The sequence below is a fragment of the Anopheles darlingi genome, chromosome 3 (assembly GCF_943734745.1).
Source record: "Anopheles darlingi chromosome 3, idAnoDarlMG_H_01, whole genome shotgun sequence".
Classification (NCBI taxonomy): Eukaryota; Metazoa; Arthropoda; class Insecta; order Diptera; family Culicidae; genus Anopheles; species Anopheles darlingi.
In genome coordinates, this window is record NC_064875.1 from 51,757,042 (window position 1) to 51,779,541 (window position 22,500).

Genomic DNA, 22,500 nt, shown 5'->3' on the forward strand with positions numbered 1-22,500 from the left:
TGTGGTTTGGGGTTTTGTGGGGGCACGGGGGGATTTTGCATTGATATGGGACACGCGTTCAGCACATTCTTGCGTCGCATCCTCTCGCCTTCTCCTGCAGCTGCTGCCACTCTTGAGACGAACGACGAAGAAGAATGTCCGTCCGGGACCGTCGTCCGGAATACACACACACACACAAAATTCCAACCCAAGAGAACAGAGCAGAAGGATTGCAGACGCAAACCGTGGCGAAAAAATGGCCAAAAAGGACACCACGCGGGACTCGGAAAAGATTGCTTGGGTTTTTGGAGGGGGGAGAGGGTCTCGTTTTCGATGTCATAAAATGAGACACGGAATACGTGCGGGGGGTGAGCAGAAGACGATAATATCGAAGCGAAAGGGACGCGTCGATGAGAGGGAACCAAGGGGGCCGCGACTCCGGACGCCGGAAGTGGTCGGAAAAATCCAAATTTTCAAACGCGACAATTCTGAGAGGAGGTGGCCTCGGCTGCGGCAGACCTATCTAGCAAATGAACCCATTCGAGGTCGATGTGTTCGTTAACCGATTTGGTGGTTTGCGGGCGGGGAAGACGCTACTGGAGGAGAGCCGCGGGGAAAGCAAATTTTCGGACCTCGTACCAGACCGGAGCTGGAGCAACACAGATAAAGGTCTCTCTCTCGGTGCGAACGAGTACGTGTCCAAGGGGAAAGCCTTTCTGAAATATGGCGTCAGTTCGTGTGTGTGAGTGTGTGTGTGTATGTGTGAAGGAAAATCGATTTGTGCTATCGCAAAGAAACAGCGAAAGGAAATAATGCGGAAACCGATTCGTTCCGGAAGCCGGTGGTGTTTGTGTTGTTTTGTGGTGGCAAAATGGCTGATGCACAGATAGGCCAAACGGATTACAATGTCGGACGACGACGACGACGACGACGACGACGAATGATGATGAATCATGCAGGACCGTGAGAATGCTCCCCGATTGGAAAGCATTCTAAAATGGATTTAGTAACTTAACCTCCACAACACTCGGACAATGGGACAATCGCCGGTGTGTGTGTGTGCGTTCGAGGAAATTCTTTTGCCTTCACGATTATGCAGGACACCGAAAAAGGTCAATCGACTTGTCACCTTTACCATCGCAGAAGTGAATGTAGGAAAAGGAAACGGAAGCACCAAAAATCAGTCATCCGTTTGACATCTTTCGCGCACGCTAGTGAGAGGTCGAGGTGGGAGGGAGGGAGGGGGGGATAATCGATTGCTTTTAACGCTAATTGCACCGGATCGACGCCGAGCGTCGTCGGCACAATCGCGAAAGTAAGCGAAGCGAATGGCCGGAATTTATTTATAACCCAAAACAGGCTCTGTCACCTGCTTGCTTCCGGTTAGTCGGCAGTCGGCGTCGTTGGCAATGGCGTGTGTGATGTGTCAAAACCTCCGCCTTGACGAAGCGCAAACGAAGAAGGCGCCGTTGTTGGGTTTGTTTGCAATTCCAGTTGATGGGCGGTGAACCAGGTTTACCGAATTTGACAAGCGTAAACGTCTTTTGTTGGTGGGGAGGGTAATAAACCAAAGCGATTGTCAGGTGAACGAAATCATAACGCAAAACGTGGTACGAAAAAACACGTGACACTTCACAGAACGTTCTTATTTTACTAAACTATGTTGCTTTTAATTGTAATGTTAAGCCAAAGATAAAAAGAGAACAATGTGGAAGTGAAGCCTATCAAAAAGTTTACTACTTTGTGAGTGCTATACAAACAGGAATCATCTCATAACGGCCAGAACTTGTATCAAAAGTCTTCTCGATAGTTTCATCCTCGTAAAAGAAAAACCTGTCAACAACCGTGGCCCCAAACCCGAGCGGTGTCTGTCCGTGGCGAAAGAATGCCATAAATTCCATTCCATTCCCACGACCTGTCTGTGTGTGTTTGTCTCGTGACAGACTTGACACTCGACTTGAGGGTAGTAGCTTATTGGGGCGTAAAAAAAAAGGACGAGATAAAGAAAAAATTCCAAAGCAAGAGCAGATGATTCAACGTGATAAGAAGACAACCTTGCCAGCTCATTCATTGCCTTTGTCACAGATTGTCATCGCCGCACCTGTGCTGGTAGGGAGCTGACAGGGAGTTGGCGGTTGGTACTGTAGGTAGGTGAATGCGCAGTCCGGACCGCGACACGGACGGTTAAAATTTGCAACCACCAGGAGACAGCGTGCGCGCGCTCTGAAGGCGCTGACGGTTGTCAACGGTTGTGGCCTGTCAAAACTTTTGGTCTCGGGCTTTTCAACTGCCTGACGATGGACCCTCCCGCTCGTCCGCCCGCCCGCCCATCCATGCTTCTCCCTCGGTCCCTTCTTCTAATCGAAATTATTATCAAGATGCTCTCGCCGGTTTCGGTCTCGCCAGCCAGCCAGCCAGCGAAGCGGTTTGCTGAGCTACGTGGCTCTACTATGGTCGGTTGCTGCTGCTGCTGGTTCTGCTTCTGCTGCTGGTTCTTGCCAAACCATCTTGAACAAATTCCCGCAAGACTTTAACGATTGCGCTTCTTCTCGTCGCTCGCTACCAGCAGCAGCCCACAGTGCCCGGCCGTTTTGCTGAGGCGACGATGTCAGTGAGCGCCCAGCATACTGGGGACAACAGAAGCTAGAAATAATAAACAACTAACAAAACTCCGCTCGAACGGCACATACGGAGCATGACGCTTCGGTGCTTCCTTCCTTCGGTGCCCAGAAATGCGCCCTCGGGGCAATTCGTTGTAAAGCTGGCGGTGTTTCGGTCTTTTCGGGCTCTCTCTCTCTCTCTCTCAGTCTTTCCTTCCCTTTCCAGTGAGCCGCCGCAGGGAACTTCTCAGGCCTCCCTTCGGTTCCGGAACGGGGTACATTTGCTTTCGCAAAAGATTCTGAAAGTCGTAAAACACGTATCTTCGGTGGAACATTCTCAAAAGCGATAAAACTGTATGCCAAAACCCCCGTCATCGTTGTCGTCGTCGTCGTCTTCGGCGGCCTCTAGGGCCTTCCCGCTGTGTGTGTGTGCGAAGGGCTTACGGAAAGGAGATCCGCAGCATAGAAAAGGGGAACGCGTTGCTTCCATGTGGTTAGTCGTGGGGCTTCGATAAACATGTGCGCACACACACACGATGTTAGTATAGGTATGGGTTTGTCTAGGCAGATGCGGTCTAGGATGTCAAACTAATATTTTCAAAATATCGTAAAACCGATTTTGTATAGAAAAAGGGAATTGCAAGCTCCCTTCCTTTGCGTCTTCAATTCAGTAATTCTGTCCATCAGACGAAATATTGAACCAGAAACAAAAAACTAAACTCAAAAATATCCAACAAAACCATCCTGGCATCCAGGGAATAAGAAACTTCGCTTGGACACCCTGAAGGTCCAGGTCCAGATCGGCCGCTGATCGGATCGATACCTTGGGTCATTCGGTCGAGCCAATAAATGTCATGTTTTATTGGGCTTCTTTCTTCGGCAGCCCTTTGCCCTCACATGACCAGCCTTAATTTGTGCAAGAAAAGAAGAAAAAAAAAAAGAGGACAGAAGTCAAGCCCACCACGACATCAAATATTCGTCGCCTGCTTCCCCTTTAAACCCGCAGGTCGACCGCAGGTCCGACTGGCTGGTCCGACTGACTCGGAACGGCTTTAAAGCAAGGAGTCATAAATTTGAACCCCCCCCTGCGCGGTTATGCTATTGTGTCTCGAAAGTTTTCCTGCTGCACAATAGCGTTTCTTTGAGCGAACGGCCGAAGGAGTTGATCTACGATTCCCGCTTCCATCGCTTTCACCTAACAGCTGGAAGCGTAGAAACGATTGCTGCTGCTGCTACTCCTCTGCTCAATCAGCATAAATTGTTAATTTTTTGCAGTAAAACTCATTCTTTTATCGCCCCATTGCAAAGAGGTATACTGGCTGGATAAAGGAACTTCTTGGATCTCACTGCTGCTGCTAGCAGAAAGCGAGAAGAACGAACAAAATCGAATTGGCATTGATTGGTGATGCAGAGGCGGCATTCGAATCGCAATCGAAACTTCTTCTGCACACGTCCACCACCACCGCCATCACCATCATCACTGCGGACAAACGTATTGTTGGTGCATTAATTATTTGTATTGTTTCATTGTTCCGGATACACAACAATCACAACACACGTGCATGCCTGCTGCGCAACGCCATACCTCGCGATGATATCTAGAGGCGCCCACCTCCAGCCAATGGCTGTCCCCGTTGGTACTGTTGGTGCACGAAACACCAGAAACTGGTAAAGCAGATAAGACGATTATGAGTTGCCGAAGTTGTGAAGAAGCTTTGTGCAAACTTCGCTCGCTTTCAGTGCTCCAGTGCTCCAGGACTTCCTCCTTCCTTCTGCCTGTGTGTCTGTCTGAATGCCGCGAGGAATTCGCTCCCGTAGCGAACCGCCACAGTGAGCAAGGAGGGATGGGGGGCCGGGAATGCAATAATGTTCCGGGCTACAAGAGGGCTACAATAATACGCTTAAACTTCCACTTCGAGACCATCGGCGAGGCCAATGTTACGGCCGCCCTTCTTCCTTTTCCGGTCCGGCCAGTACGACTGTCCGGGATGCCGGGGCGGTCGTCCCTCCCTGATTGGCGAGTCAGTAAAGTTTAATTTGATTCCGGCCCGCCAGCGACAACACTGAGGACGACAACGGCGACTCCTACTACTGCTGACGGAGCTGAGGGAGCAACTCCCTGGAGCGTGTGAGTCCGGTGTATGTTTCTCTTTTTTCCGCCATTTTGTGTGCCGGTCGCTGGTCGGGAGGTTTTCGGACTATTAAATGGGAACCGGGTATCGCCGTGCCCCGTCCACCGGTATAATACGGTGGCTGGCAGGCTGTGGCAATGTAATAACAACAGAACACTTTTATGGTAGCAAATTAAAATCTCCCAAGTACCGTCCGTTAATCGCGTACGGTACCTCTCTCGCGAGGCCAGATCACACCAAACGAGTGTACGTGGCATTCGTTTGGTGTGTGTGAGCCAGGACGTTCGCCACTGCACCCTTGGCAGCCTCATTGTAGGGTTGTATTTTTTGTTTTTGAAATAATCAACCAAGCAACCAACGAACCAACGGCGCGAAGCAAAAGGGTCTTGATAAGCGAAAGAAATTAAGGGTTCGCCTCTGTGTACGTTGATTGCCACTCAACAAATGAGGATACATTCCAGAAGGACAGACAGACAGACAGACACAGACAATAATGTCAGCTTATGCCTTCCTCCTCTTTGCCATTTTGTTTTATTTCTCCTGTTTTGAATGCGCGAATGTGAACTTACTTCAAAGAGTTTTTCCCCCATTTTATGATTACCACCCAGGAGAACTTCCCCAGGACCTGGGGACCAGATGGTAACGCTTCCGACATCGCGACTCATACGACGGTTGTGTTTTTGGCTGAAACGTTTGAGCTATGCGCGCGCACACGAGGTTGAAGTATGAGTTATGGGAAAAGTGACTGTTCGCGCACTGTACACCGGGCAGCAGCAGCAGCAACAACAACAGCTGTTGTGGCGATATTTTATGGAGTTGGCTGCTGCCGCTCGGCAACGAAAGAGTTCGAGCCGATCTTCCGATGATTTAAGGTGTTATTTATGCCGGTGATGATGCTATTGCAAGCGTGCCGGGCCCCGGTACCGTAGCACAGGTGCACAAGGGCAGGGAGGACGAGGTCACTAAATCATCATAACTTTCCAAATTGTTTTGACTTTCCGAAGGAACAAAAGCAGCCGTTAAGCCTCTGCTGGCGCTTGTGGATTGTAAATCATTTGCTCGTCGCATCGCATCGTTTCTTCTATGATGTAGCAAAACTAATGCAATAAAACGAGAAGAAATCGAATCCGAAGTGTTGAACCCTGTTTTCGAACATTTAGTGTAGTTTTCAATAAATCTGGAACTTCAATTGCCAAGTTAATTGAAACTCCTCAATCATCGAAAACATATGCCACAATCTGCTGCTGCTGCTCCTTCGTGGCGTCCTCTAACTTTCCTATCCATATTGGCCCGGGAAAAGTAAATTTGATCTCGAAACCACGTAACCCCGCCGGCCACCGCTTGTAAGTGGCACAAAGTTTTCATCGTTCGGCGCTGGTTCGGCCAAAGACGAAACCACGATCTTAAGCAAAGGACGAGAGAGGCCAGCAAGGACCCCCCCCTTCCTGTCGCTCTGTGGTCTGTACCTTCGATGCTGAGCGATATAATTTGATCGGAAGGCATCGGTCCGTGGTGTTTTTGGGGTGGGAAAGTTGCGCAGAGAGAGAGAGTGAGAGTGAGAGGGCCAGCCGCAGGCAGGCTAACCAAATTCCGTACCTTCTGGCTCGGATGGGTTTGGCAGCCAATGAGGGAGCCACTGAGGGGTGGTTGGCTGGTTAAAAACTTTCCAATTCGTTCCAACAGCCTCCCACCCTCAGGCGAGGGATCGTTCTTGTGACTCTGCTGCTCTCAATCAGCTTGTTCTACTTCTCGGAGCAAATTAACCCATCAAACCGCGTGTCAGGTTGTTCCGATGGCAGCCCTGGGAGCTGGTGTCTCATGTCACCAGAAGATCCGGCCGTCGACGTGGATAGGATAACAAAGAAACGAAAGAACCCAGCACTTGCCATGTCATCGCGACGCTGAACAGCTCTCGCGAGATCAGATGCCGAGGAACCTTTTTGGCTGTTGCAAATTGGTTAAAAACTTTCAACTATTTATAGCGTCCATCGACAGGACACTCCATTAGGGAAAGGGGGGGGGGGGGTGTGATGGGGTAGGGTGCAAATTTCCTTATCACGGTTCGGTGCTGAAACTCATAATTACATCAATTAATAGCCTTAACGAGAGTCGATAAGAGGAAGTTCGAACGAAAGAACGAACGAGTTTTACTGTAATGTTGAAAATTGGATGATAAATCAACTGCATAGCTTGAGGAAAACTTGGAGTGCTCCAAAACGAAAGAAATCAAGCTAGCAAGAACTCGCCTATAACGGTGAGCACTTTAACCAAACTCGCTCTGAGAGGTTTTATGAAATCATTTTCAACTGACCCAAGCTATAATAAAAACCCAATTCTAGCTACATTGAACCAAGGAACATAAAATGACGCCCGCCCCCTCGGGGAGGCCATCCCTGGCCCTGAAGTGGAAATGAAGTGAAAATCTCAACACGAAAACACGAACGCAAAATGGATTTTCTATCCGGCTGTTCCGAGGCTAATTTTATGGATGAGCGTCCACTTTCATAATGAAACCGACCGCGGGACTGGCGCCAGGCCACCGCTGTCCACCTCCGGGGGGAATATTGCGTGCGGGTTCAATTTAATGAGTGAGTATTTATTGCTGGAATTCTTCTGTTCCCTTTCTGCTGTGCAGTAGTGGGCAACCGAGAGGCAACACCAAACCTATGCTTCGGCTATGAGTCGTTCGCTTGAAAGCCCATTGTCCCTGTTGGACTCAACTAGGATCGTTGCTCTTTAATTTCGTTCGGAGGAACTCGAAGCTGACCTTCTTTAGGTTGCGCTCCCCAGAGAGCGTGGCTACGCAAGAAGGAGCGATCGGTTTTCATGCCAACAAAATCCCGGCATCAAGACAAAGCAGAACCAATCCCAGAGAGCTAACAAATATCAATAGCATGAAAGGTGATACCGAACGTAGCGTGTGTACTAAAAAGGATTTGAAAATACTTATGGAAAAGGCTTTTGGAAACGAGTTTGAATAGAATTGAATGAAAGTTTAGGAATAAAACTTCTCCAGTAAAGCGCTTAAAGTGAAAAAGATTATTTCTGTGCATTTCTGTACGCACCGAAACCGAGTGCCGAAAATGACTGCTCAGTAGCGTTTCAATTGAGAAAATCATATTTACGGTAGATGAAGTCGTGATGTACAGACGCGTGGCATGTGTGTCGTCGTGGATCGCGCTGCCACCACCGCCCACAGCAAAGGCTTACGCGGGGATTTAGTGCTCATTTTCATATTTATCAATTTATGCTCAGGCGCTCGGCTCAAGTGAACTCGACACACGATAGCACGCGTGTTGCTGAACCGAGCAAAACCACACACACACACATACACAAGTCGGTTTCAAAGTTTAAAGCTTTAATCTGCCGGGTGGGGGTGGCCGTTGGAGACCGCGTAAGAGTGTAAAATGAGCCAGCGATTTCACAAAATAGCAGCAGCAGTCTGCCTGCACGGTTCCCGCTCCAACAGTTAAATCTCAGACCGGCAGTTGAGTAAGATTTAGAGCGATCAATTTGAATAAATGAAATTATGAGAAAATAAGCGACAGCGAGATGATGTTCCAGGGCCGTATTTGCCCGCGTGGCGTGGGTTGGTGCGTCGGTGATGTTGATGGTGGGGTAAGGGAGGTGAAATTGAAACGCAAACGCAAGTTAAATGGGTGCCAACTGGAGTGGAGTGGTTGCTATGGACGCCGGGGTTTGGATTTGTCGGTGATGTAAAAGGATATTGTGGCGTTTCGGTGGAGACGCATGGTTACTGGGTAGGCGATGGAGACGCCTGGTCGCGATGGAGACGCCCGGTAGCTGGCGGTTTTTTGTTTCGTTAGTGTAGCTGGCTCATCGTATCGGTTTCACCAGTACACCGTCACTGGGCAGCGAATAAAGTGACAAAAATCCAATCTCAATCAACGACGCACTGAGCAATGGGGAGCTGTCAATTTGGTTGCCTGGACAGCGCCACTTGAACAGGTTGGTGTCACTGACACGCAGACAGTAGATTCAGCAGCCGTTCATCACAACGGCTTGTTTGCAAATTTGAATTGGATTTTTCTAAACCTTTAACACTTACAACATCCACAAAATGCAGCAAGGGATTGATACACACCTGAAACGAAGGTGGAAAAGAAGCGAACGTTAGTCATTTGTTTGAAAATTCATTCATCATTCTAAAGGATTAAGCTCTCTTTCTTTGTAGCACTTCCACTGGGGAAGGGCAGTGCAATATTTATTCCAAAATGTTGCCTCTCAACTCATGTTTCGTGTCTCTTGCTCGTGCCCGTGGCGTACTAAACCTTTGTCATCAGCGCACCCACCCCGGTCCACATGGAGCCGCGTGTGGCGACATAAAATTGCCAATTGGCGAGAACGTGGAGTCAAGAACTTTGAAATATTTATCCAATTTCCTTCGGTATTTACGATTATGGCGCATTTACCACGAGAGAGCGAGAGCGAGACAATTCACCGCAATAAAGCACCCACCCATATACTCTAGTGGCCCGCCTGGTGAGGAGGAGAGAGAAGGGAAATATGATTCAAGTGAGTGAGCCCTCGTTCCGAATGCACGTGGCACCGACACTCGTTCCGAAACGTTCCACCGCTCGTAATGTCGGCAATCCATCTTTATTTGCATGTTTGCACTGTAAATTTAAAAGCGAAAAAACAAACCGACGGACACACACACATACATACACACCGGCGCGCTCGTTGGATGCGCATCGTTTGTGAGCTCCATAGCATATCACCGAGCACACGATCGGCCGGTACAGGCTGGTTATCGTGTGGATTGTGTGGATCAAGATAAAACATTACAACCGCAAGGCTCACTCCCACGCTTGAGCAGCATCTCGGTTCACGTGGTGCGTAAAGCGTATGCATGAAGCATGAAACCAGTGTTGCTCGTTTTGGTATGCGTAGGAATGCGTAAACATTGGGCTCGCTGCGGAATGCCTAACAACGGAAACTCCCAAAATATGCATTATTACAATGATACACTGACTCTCTCTCTTTCTCTCGGTCCATTCCAACGGCCCATTTGCGCATTGGCACCCATCCTCCTTCAGCTCCCAAAAAAAAGGAAGACAGAGGCCCTCTTCTGTTTGGCCAACAAAAAAAAAAAAAGAAACCCCGGGATCGCGCATTATATATGAACCGGAGCACCCGTCGGTGAAGGTGACGGTTTGTCCCCCGGTCGGTGCTGATGAGCACGATAATGCTCAGGGCCCCCCGAGTGAATTGTATGCTGTTGGAAGCTGCTACTCTTGGAAAACCACGTCACAACCGATGTACGCACTTTCACACACACACACACACACACACACACACACACACACACACACACACACACACACACACACACACACACACACACACACACACGTCACCCCGCCGGGCTATATCCTGCACGATGATCTTTTATTGGCGGTGGCCATCATGAAAAATGTATCTCGCACATCGTTCAGCGAGCGGCGAGTGGCGTAAAAATGGAACCATAAAAATGCGCCCTTTTCACGCAGCGCCACTCACCCCACGCGAGGCAATGTCGGTGGTTCCGACGGAGCGGGGAAGAGCGAGGGATTAAGAATCCGCTTCCAACCGCGACGTAAGACGCCGCCGCCGCCGCGCACGTTGGCGCACTTTTTGCACTTTGTTTCGAGATTTCGCTTCAACCCCCTCTTCACTTCACTTGACGGAAGCTGGGCACCAAAAAAAGGGGTTGCAAGAGAGGGAAAGAGAAAGCACTTGGACCCGTTGGTAAGCGGATTCCGGAACGGATGCGCCTTCCGCTGGGAGATGTAAATGTTTTCCGTTGGGAAAATGTTTGGATAACAGAAATAAAACGTTTCGCTCGGCAGGAGGCCACCATTTGATTGCACCAAAAAGAGAGAGAGAGAGAGAGAGAGTGAGCGCTGGAGAGTGGAAAGATGTTTGTTAGTGCGGGACACTAGCCGGCGAAAGAATCGCTTACGAGTACGACGAGGACGACGATCCACCGTAAGTGCTGCACCGATGAATGATCTTAATCATTACACTTACGACGCGTCGGTTGACGTCAAGCGTTCCGAATTTTCCGACACAATCCCCGCCAACCGCACAGTAGGCGTTGGCGATCACACCTTTTTTTTTTTGCGCCCGGACACAAAGCAAGGTCAAGGTAGCCTTGGCCAACGCGAACCTTCGCTACGATGCTGAGAAGGTGCCAATGAAATGATACATGTCCGGAAATGGATCGACGGACCACGGACACGATCTTCGAGGCCTTCGATCATCACGGTGCACGACGACGATGATGAACAGCAGGCTTCGTGGTTGGTGTGAACAGATTAATGGAATCTCAATCGTCGCCGGCCTGGTGTTCCGTGTTCCGCTTCTCCGTTGCTGTGGTCCATCTTCACAGCACGGCATCCCGGCATTGGATGGAAATCTGCAGCGAAAATCCGGTCGTCGTTGTCCAGGCCGATAAATGATGCAAACACGATTCGGCACTCTCCTGTCATGCTCGCGTCATGACGCAGCCTCCAAATCATCTTCATCTTCTGCGCGCGTGTGAGAGTGGCTTCCATTATGCGACACACAGACCACCACCACCAGCGCGGTCCTCTTCCTCCCGAAACAGACATCAAGTGAGCCTCCCCTCAGGAGGGAGAGGTCCCAGTGAGCACTTCCTTATTGGTCTCATGGTAGCACTCGGGCCCCGATCTCTCTGCACGGACTGTAAGTAAATCAAGTCCGAAATTTACCACAAAAATTCATCCAGCAGCGAGGAGGCGGGATGCTGTCCATCAAGAACAGCAGGCAGGCAGTCGAAAGCGAGAGCGAGCGAGCGAGCGAGAGCGCGAGAAGCAGCACAAAAAAAAACCGTAAACAGAGCACCTAAAACAACGCCATCATCGTCGGTCACACTGAATAAAACATGAATACCAGCCAGCCCGAAGCTAGTGGCCGGAGCCAGTGACGCTCGCGTTGTTGCGCTACTATCGTGCGCGTCTCTTCGCACTCCACTCCAGTCCACCACAGCAACTCACTGCTGCTTCTGTTTCTGCTTCTGCTGTTGATGTTAAAAACCAGAGCACAGAACGCGCACGGAAGTAGGCCAACCACTGCGGTGCGGCGGCGCGGGGTGAAAGCATAAAGATAAAATAAAAGTAAAATCGTCCTCCCCGGCGTGACAAACTGTTGCCGAGGCTTCTTTCGCTTCGCTCCGTTCGCGCTGCGCACCGGAGAAGAATGCGTCAATCGACGATCGCACACACACACTCACAGGTCAGCGCGGGCTCAATGGGGCGCGACAGGTACGGGATGGGCACTCCAAAACGTTGTTGGACTCGGCACCAGCAGCAGCACCAGTAGCACTAGCGGTTGGTCGACTCGCTTGACGCATGTCAACCGGCAATTGCCATTAATTAACGTTGATCTTACCCGTTACCACCGGTCATACCGGGGAGTGGACCGGGCTTATCCACGTTGTAGAGACACGAGATCGAGAGGGAGTGCCTGTTTGCTTACGACACAACACACACACACACACACGCGACCCACCGGGAGGTCGGTCAGTGATGCAATGTTTATATCATTAGTTCTGTTTGATTGTTTGTGATGTCGCTCTGAGCCTCTGTTTGGTGGTTTTTCCTTCATCTCGCTTCACTTCCTCTTCGTTTACTTGCTGCCCCTCCCATGCGTGTGTGTGTGTGTGCTCGTTATCATCTTTTCCCGAGCAGAGGGACACACTCCGGGGCAACGTGATGTACGCGCATCATTCAACCTCTCCGCAGCAGCAGAACGCAAACCAATGAAGTGTTGTACGCTGGCCTTACCAAACCACCACCAAGCATCACCTCACAACAGTGTTTGGTCGGCAGGAGAAGAGAAGAATTAAGATTTGTTAGCTTAACCTTACTCTAAGCCCTCTCCCCACGGTCACCGGAAAAATGAACAACAACCGTCCATCCGTCCATCCGTTCGTTCGTTCGTCCGCTATGCGTATATTGACTTTGCAGCAGTCCCTGGTCCGGTGGCCGGTGTTGGGAAATGAAAAACAACGGTTCCGTGAATCGAGCGAGCGAGCGTCGTGTGTGTGTGTGTGTGGTTTTCCGGACACCTTTTCACCCAAAACATGACACAACAGACAGACGCACGCGAACGATGGAGTGACACACGGGAAAAAGGGGGAAGGTTTAAAAGTTTTGGCGATTGATGGCTGCTGGATGGAAAGTTTGTTCCAACATGTTTCTGGCCGCCTCCCTTTCTGTCCTCCCTTCGGACACACTGGTGGCCAGTGGCAGTGGGATGTTACACGCATGAAACGACGCTGATGTTGATGATGATGATGATGGAAACCATGCGTCGAACGCAGTTGTCATGTCTTGCGGAACCTTCAACGCCCATGTTTTCTGCAGGAGTCAATGGGAATTGATAGTAAGCAGAACTAAAAGTGTGTGTGCGTGTGGTTATCGTTGTGGCCCATCGTTCCATCCTTGTGTTGGGATGATTGGAATGAAATGCTACAGATACAGCAAAAAAAAGAAACCGAAATTGCACAACGGGAACTGTTCGATGGGACGTATCAGAATGTCGGACACAAACGAATGTCATGCGTTTTGGGAGCACTCATCTGCGTCATCTTCGTAATTGGAGTTAGTAATTGGAGGTCAGGTGGATTGCTGAGGGGGATGGAAATGAAACAAGTGGTTGCACAGGCCAGTCCAGTACTTACGGACAGACTGGCCACGTCGTCAACATTAAGTCATTATGCCGTGACAGTACTTGTAACGAATCTTATCTCCTTGAAATGTGTCACCGGCAGCCCAAAACGGGATGGGCCGTCCATTGATGATGATACTTTCAGCTGCGGCCCATCTCTGGGAACGCAATTACACGAGGGTAATAAATCAAATAAATGACAAGAGAAATCCACGTGAATCTCTGGAACGTTTTGTTGTAAAACCATGGAACGGACAATCATGGAGTGTCCACACCTTAGCTATTGTAATATTGTGGAAGTATGATTTGAGTGGAAACTTCCCGCATTTTCTTGACGTATTATGGACCGTTTTCTTGCTTTTAGTAAGCCCAAACGACGTATATTCACATAAAAGTAAAACTTTCAGCGGCTTAACCCCACCGACACGGTAGTATAGCTCAGCTGCATACAATGTCGTAGACCCACAGAAGATCGTACACTGGAATGTTTCACAATAAAAATGATTTATAAGGCAACCGCCGTTTTGAGCAGCTTGGCTGGGAACAGCGTAAAAGACAACAGCTTTATGACACTTTTGGAACATGGGATCGTCGGGATAGGCGCGTGCTCGTGACTACGCGTCGAAACGTAGTCAAATCGACCACCGGGGTATCATAAAAAAATGCTTTCAGAGCTGAAAAACATCTCGCGAACGCGGATGGGCTTTCCGTAATCAAGGGCATCTCCTATCAATCTAAGACGTACGGTGGCCACTTACTCGATGTTTTCTTCTTAATCGTAGCACTAATGGTTGTGATTGTACAATCGGTGCCCAGCGAGGTGGAGAAGAGCATTACACTAAAAGGTTTTCAATGGTCTGTAATCGCGTCATTAAACACAAAAGGCTGAAGTAATGCTTATCCCTTGAATTGAAAAATATTTGAAACAAAGCTTATAATCATCCATAAACTAAATAAAAGGAAGCAGAAGAAATGTATGATTACATTTGTTTGCGTCGCTTTGCGTATAAGCGATAAGCCAGCCAGCCAGCAGCCACCAATCCATCTTATCGCCCATGATGATGACAGCTGCAATCATCTCGATCGTCTAAATGTCTTACTTACTTCCACCGAACCGAGCTAACTAGAGCGGTGGTAACGAAGAGTAATCTACCCCAGACATCAATTCGGTATCAGCTTCTGAAAATAGTTTCCACCAACGTCCACCATTTGAATGCCTCGATGGCCTCGAGTTTGGCGGGAGTTGTCATTTTCGTTCGTCGGTTCGTGTCGTCGTCGTCGTCGTGGTCCACCCATCTAGTACGGCCATCGAACTCAGTGTCATGGCAGCGTCCCAAAAGCATGGTAAAATCATCCCATCGCAAAACGGAACCACCAACCGGAATAGTGGGGGCGAGTGTGGCGAGAACACCACATCCGTACAACGGCTGGAGGACCGGGAGCGTACAGAAATGCTTTAAATTGGAACCACCAGAACGCTTCTCGCACAGAAGCGAACGAAGGGAAAAAAAACATGTCAGACCATCACCATCATCATCAGCATCAGCATCATGGCGCGGTGTGGGATTTTTTGGCGAAAAGAAAAAATTTTCAAGTTCAACCGCCAACAGATGCTCGCTCGAATCGTCGACGGTCGACGTCTTTGCGCAGAATTTACATTAATTATTTCGCAGCACCGCGTCCGTGTCACCGTCCGGTCGTTCGGTTGATCATTAGGAGCAGGGGAGCAATGTCTTATTTTTAGAATTCATTTTGTCAATTGCGACGCGATGCGCACATCGTGATTTGCCATTGCGGATGAGCAACTCTGGTGGACGAGAAACTCTAATGAGAAATTTGTGACGCAAAAATATTCAATTTATCAAATTAACTACTCGATGAGCTACAAACGAGTTTTATTTATGTTGAATGGAGAAGAAGTAGAACAAATTGGTAAAATGATGAAACACTGAACCAATCATCGGTAACGTTGCCTTACAGCAATCTATCTGTGAGGTGAGCGACGACGAGCCGCGACGGGGAAACGTTCTTCAATCGTAGCCAGAGGTCGCAACAGATTGTTGCTAATTACGCTGTTCGATGCGAATGAACAGAGCTCGAGGGAGCTATAATCATCGCCGAGATCGGCTTATGATGGAGTAGACGTGCTCCCACGTGATGCCACCAGTCGTCGTCGTGAGCTATTAAATTAACATTGAAACAATCCCAAACAACAACTACTACTACACAGCCGTTAAAGACCTCCGCGAGTCGTCTACTCCGTTCGATGACGGATGACGCTGGCATTTGAAGGTGATCGCACGGTTACGTGGAATGCGATGAGATCAGTGCGGAGGAGATAATATGCCGCCTATTATTTCTAGGAATTGCTAGCACGAAAGGCATAAAAAGTACAACAATTGGTCCTTATTTGTCACCAGGTAGGAGGTTTGAACTCTCGAAACAATCCAACAACTCAACCTCAACAACGCTCCATAACGACAAACAATGGAATCTCAAGCTCATGAAGCACATCGTAAACACTGTAAACTCCCTCTTCATGTGTGTGTGTGTGTGTGTGTGTGTTCATCGGCACGGTTGGTTAACTACCTTACCTACCGTGGGTGTTATGAGGCATTAGCTTAAACATCCCTCTTTCCCCAAGCATCGTTTGATCGTTCCCCACAGCAGTAGCAGCAGCAGCAGCAGCTCCTAAAGAGCAAATATAAACATTTAAACACCTGCATAATGCACTTAAGCAGCCACTTCTACATCAAACCACTGGCTGGACCGGGAAGCGCACGAAGCTGGTGGAGATGCACAAACACCCAGCTCTGAGCTCAGCCTTCCTCCCTCTCCGGGGGGGCACCTACTGCAACACCTCCGTTCGACCGAACTCGAACACGGTGCAGCAGCAGTTCCATGGGGCTTGGTGTATGTGCATCAAATATGCATCATTCTCTCCGGTTGAAACGGTGTGCTGTTGTGGCACGTGTAGGGTGTTAAACGAAGAAGAATTTGCGGAACATTTTTGCAACGAGCTGTGGCTGCGTCTCACTTTGCCGGTGCAGGTGGTACGGATCTATCATCGCAAATGATTACTTTCGGAGCAAAATAAAAGCGAAGGAGCATGTTGGTATCCATTATGATGATATAAAGCGAGACAAATGCCACTTGGTAACACTAAAAGAGATGGTAGAATGGTGTCATTTTCATTATTTCCACAATTTATCGAACTAGTAGCTGCCGGAACATCTGGTACAAAGAGTATAATGTCACAATAGTCTCCTTGGTACAAACTTTTTATGTGGTCAGGGGTTTAGGTTACCGCTCTCCGATTGGCGTCTTAGGGAATCTAAATTTACCTTTTCCTCAAACATCTGTTAGGGGGTACATGAATGAATGGTAGCCTGTTTTCGCTGTTTATCGCATCGACAACTGTTGGTTCAGGCGGTGGAGTCCACTAGGGCGGATGCCAGGCAAAGAGCAAACTCAACGAGAATGCTGTGCCGTTTGACCACAGCATGAACACCAAGACAGCTAGTGATAGCGAGCGAGTTTGTGAAGGAAATAAACAAAATTCGTTTCCTTTGGCCCCGTGTGTCAGTACTTCAAAGACAGAAACAGAGACAGAGGTTGAGGCAATGCGGCTCGTAGGAACTCGGTACCCTTTTGAAGCCGTTGATGGGTTTCGGTCAACAAAGGGCTGGTTCATGCTTGAAAAACTCATACAAATTAATGCCAATCTTGCTTGATAGAATACACTAATCGTTTGATTTGGAGTTTACTTACTAGTATGTATATAGAACCAAATAGTGTATGGATTCATTCGTTTAGTATCTGTTCAAAATTTGTCGTGTTATTTCAGTCAACATAATCAAACTTCAAATATCAAATAACATATTACTACCTTAACCAAATGATCATTTATGTAGCCATTTTTAACGCAATTTAGGAGTGTCTGATAATGACTGCAAAAGAAGCGAATGGCTGGTAAATAATTTTATCCTGTTTGTTAGCTCTGTGTAGTCGTTATTTGGCCAAATCATATTTCAAATGTGTTAATACTTTTTGATAAAAGTTTCTAATCCAAGGTTTATCCGTATTCTTATGAACAGCAGCATCACCATCACCCTATTCGCAATATAATCTTTGCACAGAGAATATCTTGTTTTAATTGTGATGGAACTGATTCTAAATGTATTATGCGGATTTTTTCCCCTTTTGGAATCTTATAATGAATCCACTTGTCATCCTAACAAACGATTTGACGTCACAATCCCTATCTGTTGCTTCTTCAAGTAATTCGCACATTTCGCGAATTGTCTCTCGTATTTTCTCGTCTACGTTTTTTCAGTTCAAGTGGAACTCGAGGTGACATCTTTGGTACCATTACGAAAACATTACACCATTACGAAGACATACTTGCTTTACATTTCATGGTAAAGTAATGGACAAGAGCCCTTCGCAATCACGATTTATCAAGCTCAAAAATTTATTTTATTAAATTGAATGAAATATATCGGTGCTTACATTTTTTTTAAGACCTGAAACAGAAAAGCGCCACAAAAATGACATTAAAAAGCACATTAGTATAAACGAAGCGATGAAATAATATGCTACTACCATGGCTAGCATATTATTAGCATTTCATATCATGTCTTGTAAAACCGAACGAATTAACTCACGTTCCAAACAGTAATAACCCGGATCTCAAAAGGCACTTCAAAACCGAAACGAAACAAACACAGAAAAAATAACCTCCTCCCACCCAAAACTGAAACCTCATTTGATCGCCATTTCCGCGCATTTTGGTGTCAAACAAACAACATCCCAAAACGACAACGATCCCGTCATTAGGGATGTGCCGCCGGATCCGCTGAAAGCTTTTGCGTCCGCACACAACTCCCGCGTGGCCGATTGTCGTTTCTTTTTTGTAATTTGGGAGCCAGGGAGCGATGTGTACTAGTCTATGTCGCAGCAACGAATTGGCGGCATTTGGCACTACGCATACACATTAGCGGTAACTTCTCGTTTGCAAAAAGCCAACCTTCGAGCTGCCGGCGAGGGTCGTCGTCGGTCGCAGACAGAGTGACCTAGGTAACAGACCGGTTGGACCAGCCGTACCACACACACACACGGGAGGGAATACGATGACTCCGCCGCTGATGGATATAAACAACAACACCCCAGAGCAAATATCGCGAACCATTTTCGACACCACCTCCCCAGGCCTTCGCCGCACACCAGGCCTTCGCCTGCGATCTCGCACACCAACACCAGCGTGCCGAGTGCTTCAATTTCGATTTAATGGTCCAGAGGGGAGGGGGTGGGGGATGGCAGGCAGGGGCGCTAGTAGGAGTTACGCATCAACCAGTCAGCTCCGGCCAAGCCAGATTCGATGCGAACCGTAAATGGAATCGAAATGACGGTGGAATGAAGGAATCGTGGTGAAGAGATAGCCCTCGACCACAAACACAGATAGACACGGACGCATCGAAGCGAGACAACATCACGCAGCAGTATAGTAATGCACCTCAATGCTGCCCACCTCCCGTGTTCGCCATTAACCACATACACGCTGGCACGCTGGCGATTCGTACCATTGACGATCAGCGCCAAGCAGCTGACCGTCGCCGTCGCGGCGCCGTCGATCGTTCAGTTGATAATGTGCGTGCGTGCGCTCGTGGCTCGAGTATCTCGGTCGTCGCCGTCATCATTGGAAGTGGATTTGGCTGTAGGTGTGCCGTACTGTACGCGCCCGACCGTATAGCCTCGACCGATGATAACCTCGGACGCCTTTTTTTTTCGGTGCTTGAGGCAAGGACGATAGTGAGGTGAGTTGGGGAGTTGCTCCGCGGCTCCGCGGCTACACCATTCCATTTGTCGATACCGATTTGCGCCGGATTGTGTCCGATGGTTCTCGACTCGACTCGAGGCGAGAAGGTGCGGGGGGCTTGTGTACTCAACAAGGATGCAAATCAAACACACATTAAGGCCAAATCTCTGTGTGTGAACGGTATCGTAAGGGCGCGGGAATTGATACGGCCCGAGATGGCGACGAAAAAGGGATCAAAACAGTTTCGACACAGGAACCGACTGATTCCAGTCGGCAGCGTTGAAGATTGTTTTTGTATTAATTTCAATAAATAGTTAATTTAAACCTTCTATCTGATGATTAAAGTCTGGACTAGACTTACCTTTTTAAAGTGAATCCGAGCTTTTAATCGAAATTTTAATGCAATCCACAAGATCCGCGTTTCGCGGTACACACGCACACACACTGTTGCACTCAGCGAAAGGCTGCAAACAAGAAATGAATAAAAAAAAAACAATCATCAACACCAGAACATGACACGGCGATGCCAGGACAAGCTGGATACGCTATCAGCATGAGCCCACGGTTCTACACAACTACACAACTACACAGCCCAGCAAACAGAATTGGACAATTGGGACGGTACGCTTTGTCGCACTGTGTCGCAATTCCACAAAACAATTCGCTGCACACCGCACCACCCCACCCAACAATGCCACAATAAATGCCCGGTATAGAGTGTTGCTGGAACAATACCAGGTCACAATTGACTGTAACCGGGTGACCAATTCTCCTCCGGATCTCCACGGCACACGGCAACACAATACGAAGCGTGCACAAACACCACCTTGACACCGCTGCGTGCACAGTAACTTTTGTCGCATAAATATCGCGCACTGCTGGAATAGGGAGAAGGCAAGGCAGGCGGTGCTCCGACGTCGGTTCCGTGGTGAAAGTATCACCAAAACGAGCGGACGAGACACAACACAATCCGTTGGCCGCTCTGCGTTCCGCGTTCACATGGTCACAGCGGTCATGGTGGCTGGTGATGATGATGTACACAATCCGGAAGCATTGAAGCTTCCTTTTTCCCGGTGAACGTTACCCCGGTAACAATCACTCGCACAAGCTGCTGCTGCTGCTGCTGCTGCTGCTGCTGGTGAAGGACATCGTTTGTCTTCCTCCACTTCGATTCCAATTGGATCCGTTCAGTATATGGACAGTATCCTTCACTTCGCCTTAATACGCCTTCACGATTTTTAGCGACACTTCAATTGGATAACAATTCGTGCAAATAGAGTGCGCCAGCGGTGCGCGTCTCACCTTCACTGAGTGTTTGCTTCGCACCGTAGAGAAGTCAAACACGGAACACAAACCCGCGCGTATCACGACGCGGCGCTTCGTAAACTTCGCGAACAGTAATACAGACCAACAGCTAACCAACCAACCAACCAAGCGCGACACCAAAGCTGACTGAGCGTGGCCGTCGAGATGCCTCGACCCGACTCGGTCGCTATGGTTGCTTCGTTCGTTCCGTCTTCGCCGTGGGTTCGTCGGTGGTTCGTTGTTGGGTTCGACTGACTCTCTGCTGCGCTCGTTATGCGCTGGTTCTCTCTCGCTTACGCGCTCTCTCTCTCTCTCTTCCGATTTAGTCGTCGTGCTTAGTAGTAGCTGCTACTACACCGTTATACCCGATGGTCACCGAGAGCGAGTAGCCGGTTTTTGCGCAAACACCGCGTATAGTAAACAAAACAGATCTCCGGCGAAGGGCGGCGATTGTGCGGATTTGCATTCCTAAATTGAGAATCATAACCGAACCGAAATGCACCGCGGAATGAGCGTAATGCAGTGGAGCATAATGTTGAATTATGCCAACAGCCGCCACCGTCGCCGACGCTTCTTCCTCCTCCCTCCCATTTTTGTGGAGTGGATTATCTATTGTGTATCTTAAAGCTCGCTGCCAGGAGACGCAGACGTAAGGAAAAAGGGATAACGGACTAACGACTGCCACTTTATAAGTGGCTCGCCACATCGGAGCGCCCGTCGCCATTTCCTCGCTCGTCATACTCCGGCTCCGTATGCCGGCTGGCGAGAGGAACTTGAGATGATTGATTGGCGAAGAAGACGAAGTCAATTTTTCATCCGCACCCACATCCTGTCCGTCCCCGTTCGTTCTTCGCCGTCCAGGTCGTCTTCACGAGCACTTCATTCGCGCTTCATTTCCCGGCCGCCGACGTCGACAGACACCACCATCACAGCAAATGGATCCCCCGCTTCGGTCGATGTTGCTTCGCATTCAATGCTTCGATGCCAATACGGTGCTGCGGCAGTAAGAAAACGTTCGAACCGCGCCATCTAACGATGTAAATGAGGGACCAAACTTTGACGTAAGCCATCGTTTTGGGCCCTCCTTTGGGCAGCGGTACCGAGAATCTGTCCGAATCGATCCCAGGCCGACAGCCAACGAGGCGGGGGGGTGTGTGTGTGTCCATATATTCCCCCTTGTAAACGCGAGGATGCGGAGTAGTGTGTCTTGGCGGAGAAATAGATTTTTCCTCCATCCGCCATTTTAGGCCCCCTTTCATACCGCGCATGTATGCTAGCACACTACTAGGATACAGAAGAATCGTGTGCGAAAGGAAAAGGGGAAAAAGTTTTCGGATTATAGTTCGGCCCTCGGAGCGATACTTATTCAATTCAGCTCCATTAATGACGAATCACAATTTATCATTTATCAATGAAGGGAAAGTTTTTCCTGCCCGACTTGCGAAGCCCCATTTCGCATTCGCACATTCGTTGTGATGTGGTTGTGATGTGGTTGATATGAAGATCAACCATCAAATCCTCCTATAAAGGGCTATTTCTTTTTCGAGTTACACAGAACTTTTGCAATAGAACGTTTGATGTTACTCCAGAGCAACGTTTATCAAATGAGTTAAAATTCAAATATAATATGGAAGTTGTTAAACATTCCCATGAGCTCCCTAAACTGAGTTTTAAAGGAACAATCCGGCTTCCGGTTTCCATCGATTCCATCTCAGTCTCATTTTAAGGCACTCCAGTTAGAAGACTGTAAAGACGTTCGACAATTCTGTCTTGTCTGTCGTCATCGTCGACGTCGTCGTCGCCGTCGTCATCGTGCCCTTGGTACCCTCCTCGAGTGGCCTAATTATTCCATCACCGGTCGGCTGGCTGGAAGCGGGAGAATCAAAGACAAACAAAAACATATCCATCCACCGCAGCCACCTTTTCACGAGCGCGGAAGTGGCACGGAAAGGATCATCCTTCGGCACCC

General features: G+C 48.7%; 1 protein-coding gene across 2 annotated transcripts in view; it reads right to left on the reverse strand.

Moving 5' to 3' along the window:
- Positions 1-20,674, reverse strand: part of LOC125956001 (loricrin-like) — a 59,038-nt gene extending 38,364 nt beyond the window's left edge. The window contains exons 1-2 of one of the 2 annotated variants that reach the window (XM_049687405.1): positions 20,635-20,674; positions 19,588-19,690 (exon numbers count right to left, since the gene is read on the reverse strand). The gene's annotated coding sequence lies outside the window, so the exon portion shown is untranslated. Of the gene's footprint in view, positions 1-19,587; positions 19,691-20,528 lie in introns of both variants that reach the window. The other variant, XM_049687403.1, reaches the window with a different exon arrangement.
- Positions 20,675-22,500: the final 1,826 nt, after the last annotated feature.